The 21228-nt window shown below is 42.1% G+C and overlaps 1 protein-coding gene across 6 annotated transcripts in view; it reads left to right on the forward strand.

The window, feature by feature from the left end:
- Kcnip1 (potassium voltage-gated channel interacting protein 1) overlaps positions 1-21228 on the forward strand; it is a 400602-nt gene that overhangs the window by 338918 nt on the left and 40456 nt on the right. The window contains exon 1 of one of the 6 annotated variants that reach the window (XM_008850746.3): positions 11650-11797. The exons of the other annotated variants lie outside the window; for them this stretch is intronic. The gene's annotated coding sequence lies outside the window, so the exon portion shown is untranslated. Of the gene's footprint in view, positions 1-11649; positions 11798-21228 lie in introns of those variants that run through there. 6 annotated transcript variants of the gene reach the window in all.

Here is a 21228-nt window from a genome sequence, read left to right on the forward strand (position 1 = left end):
TGACCAATCTAGTAGAGCAAAGCTTAAATTAAAACCTAGAGACTAGAGACTCTATGATTAACTTTGCCATCTGTGATGGTTTGAATGAAAATGTCCCCCATAGGCTCCAAGTGTTTGGACATTTTGTCCCTAGATGATGGTGCTGTTTTGGGAGGTTTTATAAGGTGTGGCTATCCTGGAGGATGCACGTCACTGGGGGTGGGCTTACAGAGTACTTAAGCCTCGCCAGATCCCCAGTCAGTCTCTTGTTTCCTGTGCCTACTGGAAGACGTAGAGCTTAGCTTCCACTCCTCTTCTCCAGCCACCTCTGCCACCATGCCTACCCGCCAAGATGGACTGTAATTCCCCTGGAACTGTAAGCTCAAATAAATTCTTCCTTCCATAAATTGCTTAGGTCAGGGTTTCTATCACAGCAACAGAAAAGTGACTAATACACCATCTTAAGTATGAGCCTCTTGGCTTCCAAGGCTCCTGAGAGACCTCACAAAACATGGCAGATTCACCTGTCAGGATATGAGGCCTAAGTCAGAGCCAAGTGTTTTGTGGCATTAGAGTCAGACCAAGAGTCAGGAATTCAGTATCTGAGTTCAGCTTCCTACTACACATCTTTACCCAGAGAGATGATTTTACAGTTGATCAACCCATGGTTTCTTTATGGCAAACAGCCTCAAAGGGAAAGAATGCCTGCTAGTGTTGACAAAGGGTTGAATTCTCAGCCAAAAGTAGTAATTTGGAGCCAAATTAATGAGAAAAATGCCAAGTGCTGTGAATGCTCAGATAGCCAATGTGAATAAATTTGTTTTATAATCTACTGGAAATAAAAGCAAATTTTTCTCATCCAGTGGAAGATGGAACTTTAAAAGGGCAGGTGGGTAGGGGAAGAGCTATACAGAAGTTACATGGCCACAGATGAATCTACAATGTATGAGGCAGGTCCTGTGGTCTACAGCTCATGCAGCGCTCAAGAATGTCAAATGACAAGCACATCTTTTATTAGCCAGATGTCCGGGGGAGGCATGTACTCAGACTCAGGTGAGCAAGGCACTATCCAGGAAACTCAGCTTCCCTCTGACCTTTCTGGGGGTGAAGAGTTTTACGTGCACATTGCAGTTTCTTGAAAGTAGAAGTTCAGTCTTGTTGCTGCTTCTGAAATTTAGGGTTAGGAGAAGCTCGGATGGGATGCTTGTCTTTGAATCCCTGGAAATGTTTCAGTCCTTATATAGTGACAATAGAGTAGAAAGTGGACCCACCATGTCCCTTTTTCACCATTCATTCCCAGAGGACTGTGGCAAGCAGTTAAGTCTGGTTTCTTGCATCTTGCCAGTGTTTGAAATTATCTGTTGGTAGAACTAACCTGGAAATGTTGTATGTAACTGGAAATAAAGTCAAATAGGAAAATAAGTGAAAATGAGGGACAGAAGCCCAGACAAGGAGCACAGATGGGAGCCGCCTGCCCAGAGCTGTCATCTAGAGTAGTAAGCATATATACACAAGCTTGCAAAGAAGGAGAAGGCAGAGAGGAAAGAATCAGGAACAGCACAGTCTTCAGAGGCAGAGAGTTCGAAAGGAAGCAGGAGAGAAGGGACAGGTGCAGACGAGGTACAGGCTGGAGCAGCCAGGAGAGCAAAGCACTGACTGCTGGAAAGTGGGGAGTCTCCCCTGCTTCTAACGTCATTCTGCAGGCCTGGGCACACGAATGCTCCAAACACCACTGAGTCTGGTGGAGTCACACTTGCTAGGGCTCCGGAGGAGGGAAAACACACTGGGTCAGGAAGGCTCCATGCAGGTAAATTGGTCAGGTTTCTTTCTGGGCAGATGGGATCTGGACGGGCAGCATGGTGTCCTGTAAACCAGGAGCTATAGGGAGGAAAAAGAAACTCATCTACAGCACTTACTGGTTTATCTTTATAATGCACCCCACTTATTTTGTTAAAGCAGCAGAAAATAGACTAATACTCCAGAATACTACTGCCCAGACATCAGTGAGATTCAGGACTGACATATAAAACCAAGATGTGTAGACTATGCAGCCCCCCTCCCTTTACAATAAGAAAAGAGAGATTGGAGCTCACATTTAATTATCACTGTTGTTTTAAATCCATTCTATACATATATGAGAAAATGTTCAATAATGGGATCACCTTCTAACCTAGTCCCTTAATTCTCTCCAGGGGCAATCAAATTTTTCAATGATCATTTTATGCATCTAGGAATATTTTATGTATATGCCAGGATGTGTATCTCTTTCTAACATTAAAATAGTAATGTGAAAAGCAACTTATTTTTCCATTAATAATATATTTCAGAATCCCCACAAAAAAGATACATAGGTTTGCCGTGCGATTTTCATGGCTACATAGTATTCCTTTTATTTATGCTGTTTTCTACAGTGATAGTCACAGAAGCCTTTCCAGTCTTTTGTTACTATGATCAAATGATGCAATGAACATTTGTGTTCATGTACATTAGAGCACATAGGTAGACATCCCTACAAGTGAAATCTCTTCATGTGTACACTTTTAATTATTTATTTATTTATTTATTATTTTATGTGCATGAGTGCTCTGTCTGCATTTATGTTTAAGTGTACCCATGTTGTGCAATGCCCACAGAGGCCATAAGAGGGCCTCGAATCCCCCTGAACTGGAGTTATCCATGGTTGTGAGCTACCATTTAGGTGCTGGAAACCAAGCCCAGGTCCTCTACAAGAGCAATCAGTGCTCTTAACGACTGAGCCATCTCTCTAGCACCATACTTTTTATTTAAATATGTCCATTCCTACCCACAACGCAAGAGAATGTTTTTCCTCACACTGTTGCCAACACAGTGTGTCTTCAAAATCTGAGCCCAGCATTCGCTTAGTGCTATCCAGATCTCATGTTCTGTTCTCACACTGGAGATCAGTCAGAGACAGGGCCTTGTGGAAATGCTGGTGTCTGTGACTCCATCACTCTTCTCTCTTCAATATGAACACTTTTCCCTGCCAAGCTTGCTGCTGAGCTCCCAAACCTTTAGAACAGCATCCCTCCTTCTGTTTTATTTCTGGGATTTGCTTTTCTGCCACAGCCCAAGGCTCACATACTCAACCTGGCCACCCATTTAATAATTCCTGACATTGATATGAAACAGCCCAAAGACAAACATAACTGTGAACGCAGACCCGTTTACAAATAACTTTCCTGCTGATGGTTAGTTTCCAGGTACTCTTCATAATGTCAAAGCAGGAATCGCCTGGATTCCAGAATCAACTTGTATGATTTTTCACTAAAAAAGTAAAGACAAAATTGTTATACCTTTTTAAAAGATAGCTTTCACCTTTGGGTCAGAGATCTGAAGCAGCCTGTGTCTTCGTCTTTAAATTTGTGTACACTGTCACCTGTATCCTCCAGGATTATACCATGAGGTGTCGCCAATTATGGTTACATTCAGTTAGCAGATGGTTAGGGGCTGGCTAAACCTTTGGAGACGTTACCTTAGGAGAAGAGGAAATAAAAGCAAAAGAGATTGAAAGCTAGGAGGAGGAGAGAGGTGGAGGGGCTGGGAGGAGTGGAAAGGAGGGAGGAAGTGCGAGGAAGAGAGGCTGGTGGAAATAACCTAATTGTGCGCTTACAACAGCGGGAAAGAAGCGCGGTTTTCCAGCTTTAAATGCCTGCCGAGTCCTGCTTGTGCACCGGGGATCAGAGAAGATGTGGGCAAAGGGCGAGTCGGAGGGGCTCCAGACCTTGGGAATAGTGGTGGTCGTGTGCTCCTCTCTGAAACTTTTGCACTACCTGGGGCTGATTGACTTGTCAGACGGTAAGCGAGTTCTGGAGCTTCCCCGTTTTATACGAATGTATTTTCCGGTTTGGATTGTTGTGGAAATAGTTTAGAAAATGCTCGAGAAGTAGCGCGGAGCTGGGCAAGACTGGCAAAGACTGGGCTGATCCCGCTCACATTGACCTGCCTTCCTCCTACAGCCCGGGTGGGGTGCTGTCCGTGGTCCTGAAATGTGACGTGCCAGGAGAGCGAGGGGATGGAAGCAAGCAGAGTTTCTAATCTTTTCCCTATCTGTCTGTGTGGGTCTGGGTGCACATTCCCCATTCCCCGAGTGAGACTAGCATAGTGCATCCCAGTTTCCCGAGAAGGTGTCTGATAAATGTGCATATTTGGGTAGAAGCCAAAGACTTTTAGAATCATAATGTTGATTAGCTTGCGGCAGACGCCGAAGATTACAGGGAGGTGAAATGCTAATCACAAGGCCTGGCAAAGAAAACATTTGACAAATGCTGGCTCCTTTCCATGAGCCTCAATGCTCATAAAGACTCTTATTATAAAACCACCTCATCAGCTGTGACTTTAGCTTCCAGTTCTTAATGAGAATGTGGCTATAAATTCAGGTCACCTACACTGGTTATGACTAAAAATTAGTAGTGGTTTGGAGCAATTGAATGTCTCTCTTCTAGTTACACATAAAATATATAATAAGTTTTTGTGAATTGCAGTCTTCGCTGCTCTGTGGGACATGAGAACTTGCTAGTTCTATCTAACTGTTTTGAGTAATGACAGGGAGTTGAAAATGTTCATTCCCATATGGTGTATACATGTATTAAAGTATTACACTATACCCCTTAGATATGTGCAATTATTATGTGCCAGTCAAAGTTTTTAATGTCTAAGGAGATAGAATTTTAAACTACCCTGATTTCATCATCACACACTTCAAATGTCTCAAATTATCACATGATATTATACAAACTTGAACACTTAAGATAATAATTATTAAAAATAAAATAATTAGGCCGGGCGTGGTGGTGCACGCCTTTAATTCCAGCACTCGGGAGGCAGAGGCAGGCAGATCTCTGTGAGTTCAAGGCCAGCCTGGTCTACATAGTGAGTTCAGGACAGCTGGGGCTACAGGGAGACCCTGTCTCAAAAAGACCATAAATAAGTAAATAAAAAATAAATAAATAAATGAAATAAATAATAAAATTAAAAAATAAATAAGTAAAAAAGAAGACATGACAAGGAGTGGATCCAACATAACACGAGAGAGTCACACAAAAGAAAGTTAGTGGCTTGGTTTTCAAACTTAAAGGAGCTCAGCTAATGAAGGATTTTCTTCTTCCTTTCTATGAGCTGATGTTCCCAATATAGTTTTGACATATGATTTTTACCAAATAAAACTAAGCTCCTAGAACGAATTCAAATTTGATGAGCAGGGTGTTGAATAATGCCAGCCTTGCACAATGCATAGTCAATGCATACACAAAGTAAATATGGTTTATTCAATATGTATTTTCCATAACTTCGTAGTGTAGGCAAAAGTTCCCTTCAGAGAGACATTGCATGATTGAATTTTATACAATAATGAAATACAGCTTGTATACAAATATCTAGCTAAATTTCCAGTCAAAGCTGAGAAGCTGAGCTGAAAGATTACATGGCAGAATGAATCCCTGAACTAAAAGTCAAGAGTCTTGGCTTATATCTGTAATCTAGCTCAGTTTAACATTGGTGAAGTCACTATTTTTTAAATCTGAGTTTCAGTTTCCTTTTGATGGTTTTTAATCTCTCCTCCAGGGAATTTCAGAATGACCCATAGAATTGTAAAGAGAACGCTCTGAATTCAGTTTTGTGGTGTGAGATGGTAACTAAATTCTGAGTCTCTGACCTCTGCTTCAACCAGACTGGCTCACCCTGTTCTGTGTTAGGCCTGTATACTGGTGCTATTTAGCCACTTCCAAACTTCGTGTCTTTTTTTTTGATAACCCACTAAATCTGTTATGTGCTTCCCATATGTGCATGGGTATGGGAGCATCTACTGGAGCCTCAGAAATCCACCAAGGGCCACATCCTCATTAAAAAATTAATATTCTCCTAGCAACTATCCACTGCTAATAGCTCCTCATTATGGGGTGGGGCCTAGAGATCATCTACAGCAGGATTTTTACTGTGATCTTGTGTAGGTCTTGAGCAGGTAACCACAGCTACAGATCCTGATTGCACTATCCATGTCATATCCATTAGGCAGCATTTCACAGCACTCTTCCCCACACAACGGCTATTATATTCCTTCTGCTTCTTATTTGGCAGTGTTCTCTGAGCCTTAGTTGTGGTGAGATTAAAATAGATGTCCTATTTAGAGCTGAGCACTCAGTCTCTTATTCTCAGCATTTTGGCCAGTTGTGCATCTCTCCATTGACTGCTGCCCACTACAAAAAGAAGCTTCTCTGACCAAGTTTAAGAGCAGCCAAGATCTGTGGGTATTAACATAAATATTTAGAAGGCAATTTGACAGCATGACTATTTAGCAAAATAACAATAGAAAGTTCTACCCTAAGGCTTATCACTTCCCAGCCATGGGCTTTTGACCAGGGTTACAGTACCATGCATGAAATTCCCTTCTGTGGAGCATGCCTCAAATCTAATCAGAAAGTAGTTAGTTACTCTTATAACAGTCATGCCACTATTGCATCAGTAAGCACATCTTGCCTGGCAGGTCAGTATTGTAACATGCAAGGTCCAGTGTTGAGTAAAAACACCCATGTCTTTTCTCCCCCTACAACCCACATAGCACCTTCTAGCACTATGAAAGCTAGCCAAGCAGGGTGGAAGTTTCCTTGTTGATTTGCAATTGATTAGAAATCACTAGTTAGTAAGCTAATTTCAAAATACAACTTAACAAAAAAAAGAGTTCAAAAGGAATTACCCTGCGTGGGTAGACAATATCACTCCCAGAAGACATGGGCCATTTAATGAAAATCACAGTATAAGGCATGGAGTACTTCCCTATAAGTTATTGGTCAAGAAGTCCCCAGATGTCTCTAAACCAACATGGACTATTGTCATTGCCCTTGGTTACCCACCATAAGTACATTGTATGACTCTGTTAGGATCTTAATCTTATTCTTTTTTAAAAGATTGTATTTATTATTTTTGTTTTATTTGTAGGCGTGTATTTCCTGCATGTATGTAAGTACACCCGTGTTGTACAATGCCCATGAAGAAGAGGACATTGGATCCCCTGGAACTAAAGTTACAAATGGTTGTTAGTTGCCATATGAGTGCTGGGATTTGAACCAAGGTCTTCTGCAAGAACAACCAGTGCTCTTAACCACTGAGCCATCTCTCACCAACACTTAATCTTATTCTTAATATACATTTTTAGGAGTAATATTGGAATAGTACAGACATATTGGGCACAGAGTCAGAAGAACTGGACTCCAGTCCTAAATACACCATGTATTTATTTGCATGGCCTTCCACAAGTCCCTTCTTCTTACTAAATTTTATTTTCATCCATTGTAAAATAGAGAAATTAGCATAACAATTCTATTCATTTCCTAGGAGCTCCATAAAATTACTACAAATTGGGTGGTATAAACTATCAGACATGTGCTCTTTGGTCATTCTGGGGGCTGGAAGTCTGAAATCAAGGTGTTGGCAAACTCTCAAGTCTGAGGCCTCTTGGGAACAGTCCTTCCTGGCCCCTTCCACCTTTTGGCACTCCAGGTGGCCTTTGGCTTCTGTCAGCATCATCCCAATCTCAGCCTCCATCTTTACAGGCCACTTCTCCCTGTGTCCATAAATCTTCACATGGTGGTTTTCTCTTTTTATAAGGACACCAGTCATGTTGTATCAGGCCCCACTCTAATGATTTCATCTTAACTTCATTACTTCTGCAAAGACCTTATTTCCAAATAAGGTACCTGGGGTTAGAACTTCAATAAATCTTATGGGAAGACACAATTCAATTTATAGCAATCAGGGATGTATAATTCAATTCATCACAGTATCAGTCATGCCCCTGTAGCTGCAGTAAGAATTCAATTAAAGACACCTGGGGAAGGGCCAAGCCTCTTACTTTCATGTAGCTGTGCTTCATTCATGATTAACACTTCTCTGACCTGAAAGCATTCCAAAAAGAATGTAGGGGGGAAAGAGACAAAGCCCATGCTTTGATAAGTGTGTATCCTCATTCCTTTGGGTTTGAGAGCTGTGGTAAAAGTCTCCAGCATAAGGCCATTGGGAACATCTTTGTCCTGTATGTTCTGTCATCATGCATACCCAGCTTTCACTGCAGCACCTGCCAATCAACCAAGCTCATCATCACTTCCTCTTAACTGATAACAAGTGCTACATGGGGCACATACATACAGGTGACTCCGGAAGTTCAGAAACTATTTCCAGTTAACTCTCTGCCTCTCTTCTCACCTGCTGCTTGGTGGGCCAGCCTTACCAGCAACCCCCCCTCCAATGAAAGCACTCTTTCCCTAGAGAGTCATGTCTATGTGCTCTGATGCCACAGCAACTTAAAAAGTAATTAACTATTCCAAGTCAAGTCATCCACTGAGGCAGCCAGGCACACATCAGCATCTTTCATAGATGGTTCTCCTGGGGCCATCCCTTTTATCTAAATGTAGGGTGACTGTATTATGTCTCTATAACTTGTTCTTAAAATCTTGATTATCTCAAGACAAGCAAGAACTTCAACTCAAAATAATAGCAATAACAATAATTAAAATTACTATGGGAAATAATGAGAACTGAGGTTCACTGGGACCCTTGAATCAATTTTCTATGCATTCTAGCTCAGATAAAGCATATATTAATATGCCTCTTGAGTCTTGCTAATCCACTTGATAATGAACAGATTAAGATATGGTTCCTAAGAAACCATCAATATGTAGCTGGATGCATTACTTATAGGTTTACCATCCTTTACAGATTATGAAACCCTTACCCATATAGTGCTTGACCTTAATAGTAGAACAATTCTATTATTCTTGAACCAAATTTATAGTTTAAAAACATTGAGATGTACCAAGGTGGATGGGGGATTCTCTTCATTTTGAGAATCCCACCTCAAAATGAAGAGCTAAAAGTAGTCAGTGGATGCTGAGAATCAGTTTTCTCCAGGGACTAGCTCCCTGAGAGTCTGTCTAATCCCAAGTAGCCAGTCATAAACACAGGTCACAAGTACACAGGAGCACTACTAAATGAACTCAGTGCCGTGTATGTATATATGTAACAATAATAATCAAAGAAGAGGACAAGAAACTAGGAACAAATTGGGAGGACATGGTAGGAGTTTGAGGAAGACTGGGAGGGATTGAAATAATATAAATACAATACTCATGCATAAAATTCTCAAACATAAACAAATATGCTGAGACTTAAGCTTTTACTTCAAATAGCATGACCAAGAAGGGACTATGTCAAGACTCAAGTCTTTGGATTTCACTCCAGAGCACTTCTGCTGTCCAGATGCAGCTAAACTTATGCTTAGATTGTGCCTGGAACACAAGGAGTGTCACCAGTCCTGTCAGTGAGTGTCTGTGCTATTTTCCTTAGGGAAGTCTAATGCAGTCAGATTGTTGAGAGGTAAATAATGGCTACCCAGAGATATCAGGTGTAAATTCCTGGAATTTGTACAAGTTCCCTTAGAAGAAAAAGTTCTTTGCAGATGTGATTAAGTTAAAGGGCATGAGCTGAGGTCATCCTGAGTTATTTGGGTTGGTCCCAGATGCCATTACAATTGTCCTAAGAGGCAGATAGGGATGAGGCACAGAGAGATGAAGGCAGTGAGATAGGAACAGGGATTGGAGTGATGTGTCCATAAGCCAAGGGAAGCTGGCAGCCTCCCACACCCAGACCTGGAAGAGGCAAAACATGAGCTTCTTATGGCACCTTTCACAGGTGCCTGACCCTTCCTATGCCTTCGTTTTCCCCTGAGGCTGATGAACTTCTGGCTTTTGCTGCTGAGGGTAAGTTTCTATTAGTTTAACTATCCAGCTTGTAATAATTTGTTGTGATAGATTTAACACATAGGTCTTTTACAATATTTCTTCCTGGGCTTGGAGAGATGGCTCGGTGTTTAAGAGCACTGACTGCTCTTGCAGAGGACCCAGGTTCAATTCCCAGCACCCACATGGCAGTTAGCAACCATCCGTAAGTCTAGTTCTAGGAGAGCCAATGGATCCAATACCCTCTTCAGACCTCCATGGGCATTGCACGACACAGGTACACTCACATACATGCAGAAAATACATTCATACACATAAAATAAACATAATAATTAAAATATTTAAAACATTTCTTCATTTGCTCTAAAAATATGAAATAATACATATACACTTAAAAGGTCAGAAATGGACAGACCTATTGATTTGGAATACTAGTAATGTAAGGACTGAGGTTGTATTTTCTCAGCAATTCAAAGAAGGATGAAAACTCACCGTGCTGACCTCCTGTCAGTGCCAGCATGGGGAACTGAGGAGATTTACCTTAGAGACAAAAGAGGGGAATACAAATATCTTACCCAGAATGTGCTGAACAGAACTCCAAGGCTTGAACATCCTCCTTACAAAAGCGTATTCCGCCACTGAATACAGTAGCTCAGGTGTATTGTTCCTCTGCAACCTCAGCACAGACTCCCCGTTTTCCTCTTTCTACCTGAAGATTTGGCTCATTGTTTTTAAATCTTCTATAGATGCCATTATACTTTAAATGGTGCATTTGATCCTTGACTGTTTTTCTGTTCACTTTAAGCAGTCTCTTACCTAGCTTCTCTGAGATATGGGAAGACGAGGGCACTTTGACATTTTTCCCATCCTGCCTATTAAGTCTCTTCATAGCATTAACATTTCAGTTCACCAAAGTTTTGATGTTCCCCAAAATATGCCCATCCCAAAGTAAATGGGATGCTTTCCCCTGGGTCTCATTCTGTGCGAAGATAGCCTTGTCTAGATGGGCTCTTGGTTCTATCAGACTTCTCTACTTGTATGACCAGAAAGCACGTCTCCAACCAGCAGAACTCATTGTGTTCAGAAGTCTTCCCAAGCGTTCTGATCTCCAGAGGTTATGCAGAAATTCTCAGTCCAGGCCTTCTATCCTACATTCAGCCAATCTAAAGACCCCAATCTGACCAATCTGTTACCTCTCCTCTTGAACCCCCAGATCCACCCTGTACCTGAGACTCCTAAAATCCACTGCAAAAAACAAACAAACAAACAAACAACAACAAAAAAAAAAAAACACTGAGTCCTGGAGTCTAGGCTACCTAGTACTTTGCAGTTTACTCCAGCAAAAATTAAAAAATATGTAAATTTTAATTTTCTATCAAAGACCATAGATGCTGAGAAAAAAAGAGAAATCCACCTTGCCAGTAAACGTAACTGTATTTAACTGGATTGAGCTTCTTCAAAGAAAGAAAAACTGTTCAACTCAAAAAAAAACACTGAGTCCTGGAGTCTAGGCTACCTAGTACTTTGCAGTATACTCCAGCAAAAATTAAAAAATACGTAAATTTTAATTTTCTATCAAAGACCATAGATGCTGAGAAAAAAAGAGAAATCCACCTTGCCAGTAAACGTAACTGTATTTAACTGGATTGAGCTTCTTCAAAGAAAGAAAAACTGTTCAACTCATCTACTTTAAATTTTTCCTTTCTCTATTTACATTCAATTACATAAGTAATTTGTGAATGGATTCTCATTTTTCACAACCCTTTGCCATAGAAACAAACTGAGATGCTCACTCCCACTCCCTCCCTGTGTCTCCATGCTACTGTGATCCTCACGACAAAATGAGATTAGACACTAGAAATCACAGGGCAGATTCCTGCTGACATCAAATTGACACATGGCTTTTCAGTTAAGAAAAATGGATGTAAAATATAATAATGGAAGAAAAGAAACTTGCTGTGTAGGTTCATAACATTTTCAATTACAGAAGATCCTGGAGAGAAAGAAGAGGAGAGATAAGCCAGAAAGAGGGACAAGAAAAGACAGAAGCAAATGTGTCGGGAATACAAGAGGTAAAGGGGAGGGAGATGGGGAGAGAACACTGTCAGTAAGGAGAGTCTTCCAGCTCTGAGGAGAGCCTGTGGCTATCTGGCTCACTTCCTGTTTAAATGAGTTCTTTCTGTAATCACTGCCTTTTTGAAGTTGGCTTAGTCTCCATTGTTCAGGAACTCCACATGGCAAACCAAAGTCACAGCAATCTGCCCTGTGCTTGATCTGTAACCAAGACACAATTCCTGCCAAACAAAACCAGCCCTGCAGGTGAACCCACCTGGGAATGCACACAAAGGACAGTCTGTCTCGTTTCCTCCCCAGTAAACTCCAGAGCTGGGTGCTTGAGGCCTCCAGTTGTTTGGAATGTTCAACGCTGTATTCCATCCACCCAGTGCCCTTGAAAATGAGTAGGCTACACTCTCACTCTTTTATTTACCTCAAGGAAATGTGCAAGAGAAAAGGTCAGGCTATGCACATACAGATAGCTAGGTCTTCTCTACCTCCTCTTCCCCTCCTTGTGTCTCTCCCCTTCTCTGTCTCCAGTCCCAGGATGCCAGGCCTCTACCCTGCTCCTCAGGACCCCCTACTGTGATACCTGCTGGGGCTGGCCTCCCATTCATCCTCTCTCTGACTCCTGCTTTTAGTCCACCTGCATCAATACTTAACCCAGCCTGTGTCCCCTTCTTTTTAGACTCTGACTGCTCTTGAGTTACACTAAAAAAAAATGGAGTCCCACTGAAGCAATCATTTGGCCGCTGAATGAGCCTGACATGTAAAATCTACTTTTCATGGTTTGTCTGTTTAAATTATAGTCTTGGCATGCTGGTTTTAAAGTGTCAGCTGCTCTCACATTTGCTTATCTTTGAAGTTAGAGAGATGATTGAGATGATTGTATTCTTTCTGGAATCTAGCCCAAGCTGTGCTTCATGGGAAAGCTAGGTTTAGGGAAGGAGTTAGTTGGTAGGTTATACACTGCTAAGTGAGATACCCACTTCTTGAGTTAGAAGGCAGGATTTGACTCAATATTGTGTTTTTCCCAGTGTTACCATACAAAATTTCACCACCTTGAAACTCACCTTTTAAATCTGCAAAGTGGGTAGATGAATATTACCTTACCCAGGTCACATGAAACACAATGTGAGAGGCTATGTCTCAAGCATGGAGTAACCATGCACTAAATGTCACCTCTGAATCTGAGCAAAGACTATCTACAGAAGACTGACTGAGCTTTCCAGCTGCACGCAGAAAAGCAGCTGGCAGCCTTCTCAAAGGGGCGTACAGGAGAGCAATGCCAAGGGTGAAGGAAAGGGCCATAGAGACTTTCTAAGAGAAAAAAAATGCCACTATTTCATAATAGGTAAATTTATTAAGCTTTTCTTGTCTGCCGAGTTACATTTAAAGAATGTATTACATATTTTATAGAGAGATGCCTTCATATTGTTAGGAGATTGGATCTAGGACCTCCATTGATACTAAAATCTTTGGATGCTTGTGTAAAATGGTGTTGCGTTTGCACATAACCTCCTTACAGACTCCTGTGTACATTAAACCATCTCTAGATGACTGATAATCCCTAATTCAATAAGTGCTCTGGAAATGGTTATTATACTGTATTGTTCAGGGAATGATGGCAAGAAACATCTGTACATTCTCAGGGAAGATGCATTTTTTTTCAGGTAGTTTTGCTCTGCATTTGGTTGAGATACAGAGAGACAACTGTATACGTTATTTCACTTAATCCTCATGACCATGCAGTACACACCATTACTTTCTCCACTTCACAGAGGAAACACAAAGAAGTTAAACCACTGGCCTAGGGTTACACAATTAATAAGGCAAAAAGCTGGGGTTCAAACCTGAGAAGTTGAGTTGCCAGAGTCCAGCCTTCTTATGAGAAATCTGAAGGAGTGATTGATCTAACTAAAACCTAGGCTCTGCCTCAGGGCAGGACTGAGATTGACAGCCCATAAGCAAAATGAAGGGTGAGCTGGAGCTGAGTTGTTGGAATGCATGTGGGCACATTTATATCATTTTCTGTATGTATATCAATCTCTGTTCTATTCATCTGGCTGTGTTCAACCTAAAAGAAAATCCAGGAGCTGGAGAGATGGCTCAGTGGTTAAGAACACTGGTTGTTCTTGCAGGAGACCCAGGTTCGAATCCTAGCATCCACATGGCAGCTAACTGTCCATAAATCCAGTTCCAGGGGATCCAACAGCCTCTTCTGACCTCCACGGGCATTGCAAGACACAGGTGCACTTACCTACATGCAGGCAATACATGCATACCCATAAAATAAAAATAATAAATAAAAAAAGAAAATCCAAAACCTTTCCTTTGTGTACATAGCCTGCCAGTCTATCTTTATCCTATAGACAAAGGGGAGACTTGAGGAGCAGTTAACTCTGAAGACTTATCCTTATCCAGTGCAACCCATACATAGCAGGTGCTCTGTAAACACTCAATGAGTGAATGAATGAATGAATTAATTAATGGCTAGTGAGTGAGTCTGGGTAGGGATTTATTATTGAAGCTTCCTTAGACCATAGATTGCATTTGGTGACCCATATAACAAACACTTCGAAATTAACCAGTAAAGACTCCAGCACCTACCTCCTATACAGTTACTTCCTGTTTGTATCCAATGGGCTTTTGTTCTCCTCCTCTATAGTTTAGCTCTTTAAACTTCTCTATTCCCTCCCTAATAGACTCCCTAATATTTACAAAAGCTCGTTACTCCCCTCTAGCCTGCCCTGGAGTCCTCTGATCTTTTATAGACTATCCCCAGAATAGGGGATGTTGTGTGCTTGGTGTACAGATTTGATAAAAGCTGTCAAATGAAAGACCCAATGCACAAGCTGCCATCCTTGCTCACAGCTAAGCCTGCAGAGCAGTTTCAAGTCCAACCCTGGGGCCCCTTCCCTGCCACTTCTGCTTAGTGACAGAGGCATGTTAGTAGACTGAGACTCTTCCCTCAGTGTCAACCCTCAGACACCTCGGCATCCTTCTTTGAAATCAATCTAACACTGCAAAATGAGAGGGTTACATTAGAAAGTGATTCCAAGTGATGATCACCAGGATCCCCTTAAGGACTACTTCATAAGATTTTGGGAAGGGAAACTCCATTCTACCAATCTTCCACTTTAACCCAAGCATCTGTTTTATATACTTAGCTCCTCTACATGGTTTTCTTCAGTTAAAGAATTCCTTGCCTAGGGTCAAGTGTGTTGGTGCACACCTTTAAATCCGGCACTCAGGAGACAGAGACAGGTGGATCTCTGAGATCGAGTCTAGCCTGGTCTACATAGTGAGTTCCAGGCCAGCTGGAGCTACAGGGAGACACTGTCTAAACAACAACAACAACAAAAGAATTCCTTACCTTTATGGGAATTTGGAAACCAAAGGATGATATAGGAGGTGTGCCCAGCCTTGAAGTCTTCAGGGTTCCATAATTCTGTTTTATTAATGTAAGAAAATCTATGACATACTTGATTTCAAGGTAATCAGAAGGAATATGACCCAGTCAGGACCATAGCATGACTCTATGGCCCCATCTCCATGATAACCATCAGGTAGGATGCCCTTGTGAGAACATCTTAAGGGTTATGTAGTCAGCCAAGCCATAACCCACAGAACCCAGGAGTCAGTAGCAGTCACAAAACACAGAACTGATGGGGAAGATTTCTGCTCCCAGGGCTTCTAGAGTCTAAATATGTTGAAGTGGTATTGAAAAGCCAAGATGAGATCCCACGCTTCCACAACAGGCAAGGTGTGGTTCATAGAATGCTTAGCTGCACACGACCTTGGAAAGCATAGAATTATCTGATGTTACAGAAATAACCCTGGAATTAGACTTCTAAAACCAGAGTTTAAATCCAGCTCTGCCACTTTCTGACTAGTGACTTTGGACAAGATACTGAGCTCCCCTGAGACTGTTTCCTCATCTGTAAACAGGGGTAATGGAACCCACCTTGCAACCCACTGGGAGGACTAATTGAAATACACTGTATGAAACATTTGGTTCCATGCCATCTACAGATACTCTATAAGGACACAAAGAAGGGGATGCCCAAGATCACTTCCTAGAAGTTGCAGCCCACGAGCAGCCAATGGGCACCATCAGACCAGCTCAGCATTGCCAGGTTCTGAGAGGCCTCTGGCACCCAGAGAGGCAGCGTGTCCCCACCCCACCTTCCTCTTCAGCTCCCCAAACTGTCCCCCAGGAGCCAGTGTGCAGGGGCGAGGCCCTAAAGGGGGCGCTGAAACACCACAAGATCTCACTCTCAGGAATTCAATATAGAAAACACATTAAGACCTGTTTACATGGAACTGCTGTTTATAATTATTGTTCCCTGTGGGATATTCCCCCACTGCTTCCTCCAATCCTGCTTTAAACTGCTCAACTAATAGAGCTTTCCTGGCTTCCCCAGGGAGACATTCACAGACGCTAATAGAGACATAATTCAAAAATTGCTTGATATACATGCCCTCAATTTTCCCCAAGAACCACCTAAGTGAAGATCCCTGAGCAATGCAGCTCTCTCATTGGCCACAGGCAAATAAACATGCCTAGCATCAGATATACAGCCTGCTGTTCAGCCAGGTCATCACCAAGCCACAGCAATCTCCAGGCTTTATCCTAAGTTCCTTCTGCCAACAAGTGCAACAGGAAAGAAGCCGGCTGCTGGGTAGGACCTCCAGAGGACTCCAGCTCGGGAGCGTCCAAGCCTCTTCCAAACTAGTTCAGATAAAGTGGGGGGCAGGGTAGTGAACAGCGTCCGGGGCTGGAGAAGCAAAGAATCAATGCTTAGCAACTCCAAAGAGAATAATCTCATCTTCCTGATGCATAAAGGGGAGGAAAGATGAGCACATTACAACATTGTGTCAATGCATTACCACATTCCATAAGCAACACAACAGCAAGGATTACAGAAAGTACAATCAGGCTTCAGACAGCAGAATGAGCATTTATTCTGGGTACCCTCAGCAACTCTTCAGCTTTTCTGAGAGCTGGCTTATCCAGTGGCACCAGGATTCTTGAGAAGGTAATGGGAGATTAGCACTATAAAAGCAATTAATGTATCTTTATACAAAAGCTATTTAATAACTGCCTTTCTATATATCTTTTCTGCTAAAATCTGAATATGGGTGGGAATGGGCATGTTGATAGGCTCTTCAAACAAGTGGGAAAGTGTTGTGTACATCCTAAACATGTTAAAATTAGATGATTGAAAGAAGTAAGTTAGGACAGATTAAAATAAGACGACTTCCACAAAATGAATACAGTTAATGAAACTTGCTGTCTCAAGAGGAAATTCATATAAATTGAAAATAGCAGGGGCTGGAGGGATGACTCAGCGGTTAAGAGCATTGACTGCTCTTGCAGAGGACCTGGGTTCAATTCCCAACACCCACATGGCAGCTAACAACTATCTGTAACTCTGGTTCCAGGGGATCCAACGCCCTCTTCTGACCTCCACGGGCACTGCACGACATGGGTGCATTTGTACAAATGCAGGCAATATACTCATACACATAAAATAAAAATAGTGACTCAGTAGTTAAGAGCATTGACTGCTCTTGCAGAGGACCTGGGTTCAATTCCCAACACCCACATGGCAGCTAACAACTATCTGTAACTCTGGTTCCAGGGGATCCAACGCCCTCTTCTGACCTCCACGGGCACTGCACGACATGGGTGCATTTGTACAAATGCAGGCAATATACTCATACACATAAAATAAAAATAATAAACAAAATCCTTTAAATAGCAAAAGTTCAAATGACTTTAGAGATAGTTCTGGACCCAGAATGTATAACCAATTAATAAACTAAAGAGAGAGAGAACTACCCGAAGCTGGGAAGGTAGAAATCCAGTGTCCTTCTACTTTTAATTGCAGAAGGAAATGAGAACCAGAGAATGGAAGATCCTAACCTAGGGTTTGGCATGTGGGTCTAGAACCCAGGTTTCCCACCCCACTCCCCGCCTGCCCACTCCCTCACCCTAGTCAGTGTTCTTTGCACTGTTGACATCCCTGGAGACAGGCCAGCTTACTAGACATTGTCTCTTATTGATGGAGATAGATTGGTACTTAGGGTGACTTCAAGTGCCCACAACTATCTAGTAGCCCACCGTCTTGGCACAGGGGTAGACCAGAGGGACAAGAAATGAGCTACAACCTACTGAATGCAGTCTAGGTACTGTGTTCTAGAAACCTGTCTCTGGCATCTCATATCCACGGAGGGGTCAGGAAGACCCTGAGAAATGAGTGTCCTTCACAGACGAGGCAATGCCGTTGGATAAGTGAGACATATAGAAGCCACACAGCCAGTGGGTGACAGGTGTGAAATCTAAACCATTCCAGGTGCAGCAGCCCGCTCTCTCCCCTTCTCCACCTTTTCTGATGCAAACACCTGACCACAGGGGGCCCAAGCATCAGTCATCCTGAACTGACCTACAGTAGCACAAATCAGCCTCTGTCAAAGGGCAAATGCCTAGCTTTTTTAATTTGTTAGGTATGTAAAAAAGCCCTTTAAGTTCCCCTGTCATAGGCTGGATGCTACAGTTACTGTACAGATACTCTTCTATCTAGAGGAAGGATTAGCAAGCATAAAGGAGAGGGACCCAGGGAAGAGCTTGCAGCAAGGCGAGAAGGCAGTCAGATGCAGGCTGGAGGTGTTCAGCCCAAGGACTCCCAGCCCTATGACTCTGGCACAGTGCCTTTGTAGGAAACGATTGAAAGCAGCCCAGCCTGCTCTTGGACCTCAGACTCCTCAGGCAGATCTGGAACAAATGAGAATCTGCCAGACCCTCTAAGACGGCAGACACCATTTGCTCAAGGATGGGGAGGAAACTGTAGTGTTTTCAGCCAGACCTCAATATATCTTCAAGATGATTTTAATTGGAAATTACACATTATGGCTGTCCACATTTTCAGGAGTAATTAGAATGTGAATCTATAAGAAAGATGTCTATCAAAAATAAATTAATAATAGGCAGTACATTTTGACTTGCAATTTTGAATATGGCCATCTTATCTTAAAGTAAAAATTCATGTATTTTTAATGAGCCTGAGACATGTTTCTCAATGAACTACAGATGGTTTGTTTTTATTATACTATAAAAAGGAGTTATGGGGAGATATTTTTTGAAATGGTAAAACAGAACTTAGAGTCTTGTTTGAGAGTCTTCAAGTTCTTTCCAAGCACCAAGGCTCACTCTGTCATCATGGGGATAGAACTGGGGAGGTGTTCTCCATCCCTCTCTAGCACACCAATGAGTCCCACACTTTATCCCTGGGCTGATGGAAGTGATGTTGCATCAACTCAATAACTAATAACGAAGCCCTCATGATGCAGGAAATGAGAATTGAAGAATGATATTCATACAGTTAGTAAATGCAGGGTATGGCATGCATTAGCCACAGCACCTTCCCTTGAGAGGCTCTTCTTAAATGTTCTTTTCTTTCCTCTCCATACCTAGAACCATGAGGAACATATGAAGTATTCACAATATAGGTCTGGGCACATAATGTGACTTTGTACCCACAGAGACAAAGAAAGTGCCCTGTCTATATGGCAAATGTCTGTAAGCCTGTTGAGTCTGGAAAGCAATTGATTCTGAACTATCCCCAAGCAGGTGAAATGTGTGTAGATGTGACTGGTTCTCTCCAGTAGCCAAAGTCAATATTATCCAAAGTACTTAGTAACAGCCCCATCACTGCAGCCAGGGGACAGAGAGTTGTAGCTCAGCTCTCCCTTGGCCTTCCAACCCTTCACCTCATTTCTACTATCCACCCAGTTGCTCAAAGCTGAAAATTCCCGGGCACCTCCCGATCCCTTTCCCTCAACTCATTCTACCCCAGTATCAACAAGCCTGGTGACTTGAAGTTCATGCCTTAGACTTCAAAGTCTGCTTGTCATCCATCTCCTTCAAAGTCAATATAATCTCTCATTCAGACAGTTACAACACTTCTTAGAAGGCGCTCTATTTTTAAAATAAATAACTAAAATAAAATAACTTTTGTTAGGATAAATGTTCACCAGAACCCATGAAACCAACACCCAGACTTTAAAAGAAAGCATTTACAAATTCCGGAAGCCCATTCATTGCATTCCTTCACTGTTCTCCAGAGGCAGCTACCATGCTGACTTCTAGGAATATAGTTTTCCTTTATTTTTCTCTGTATGTATATTATTAGATGCTATTACAGTTAATCCGGCTACACTGCTGTGTAATATTTCCTTGCATGAAGATGCTGACACTTTACCATCTGTTTTATGGCAGATGAACACTTTGGTCAGTTTCTGGTTTGAGACAGTTATAAGGTTAGCAATTCTACTTTTCAGTGCTTTAGAAACAATCTATCCACATAAGGTATTTGGTTGGCTGAACCACTTGCCATTCCTACTTGACATCACTGTTTGTTCATTATTCCTGGAAAGGCCACGGGTCTTTCCCTTTCCATAATTCTTGAACATGCTCTGCCTGTTTCTGAAACTCTTCCTTCTCTTTCTTACCTCTGAACTTCACAGATTCTTCTTCTCCTGAACTTCAAACAAGTTCCTTCTGCTTATTTCCCATACAACTCCTCCCTCACGGTGTAAAGATACTTGCATATGCACCTGTGTGTGCACATATGTGCATGTGTGTGTGCTGTGTATGTGGTGCAGGGGAAGAACCCCAGGGCTTGCTTATGTTAGGTAAGTGTTCTGCCACTATGACATTCTCCCAGGCCTTCCCTGATGCTTGTCTAATGGGTTATTCCTCATGAAGAAAGGACTGATCAGACTTAATTGTAACTAAGTTGCTGGTGCCTAGAATTGTGCCTGGCCCAGAGTAGGATTACAACACATATTTATGAAATGAAAGCCAGCACTCTCAAGAAGCCTAGGGTCTAAGAAAGACCCAAAACCCTTTTCATGTTTGTCAGTGTGATGGGTACTGGAGGACAGGAGACTTGCCTCACTGACAATGTCAGTTTCAGAGGACGTAGCCCTTAAAGCAAGATGTGAGAGAGAACTTCATATTACGTGTCTCCAGAAAACACCATTCATTTTGTGGTCCATGTCATTGGCGTGCCTGGAGGTGTGGAATGCCATGGGATATAAATAAAAGAGACCCCAGAAACAACCTAATAAATAGAGAGGGAAGGCAATCAGGCACCAGATGGAGGCAAGAACATGTGCAAAGGTGTGCCGGTATCAACAAGGAAGTCATATTGTAGAAACAAGTATTGGTAAGAGAAATGGATAGATAGATAGATGACAGATGATAGATAGATAGATAGATAGATAGATAGATACATAGATAGATAGATAGATAGATAGATGGATGATGGATGGATGAATGGATTAATGGAAGGATAGGTAGATAGAAAGAAAGAAAGAAAAGGTACGTACATAGGTACTTGATAGACTGTAGACACAATGGTACTAAGTAGACAGATGA

The sequence above is a fragment of the Nannospalax galili genome, unplaced genomic scaffold (assembly GCF_000622305.1).
Source record: "Nannospalax galili isolate Female #2095 unplaced genomic scaffold, S.galili_v1.0 scaffold104, whole genome shotgun sequence".
Classification (NCBI taxonomy): Eukaryota; Metazoa; Chordata; class Mammalia; order Rodentia; family Spalacidae; genus Nannospalax; species Nannospalax galili.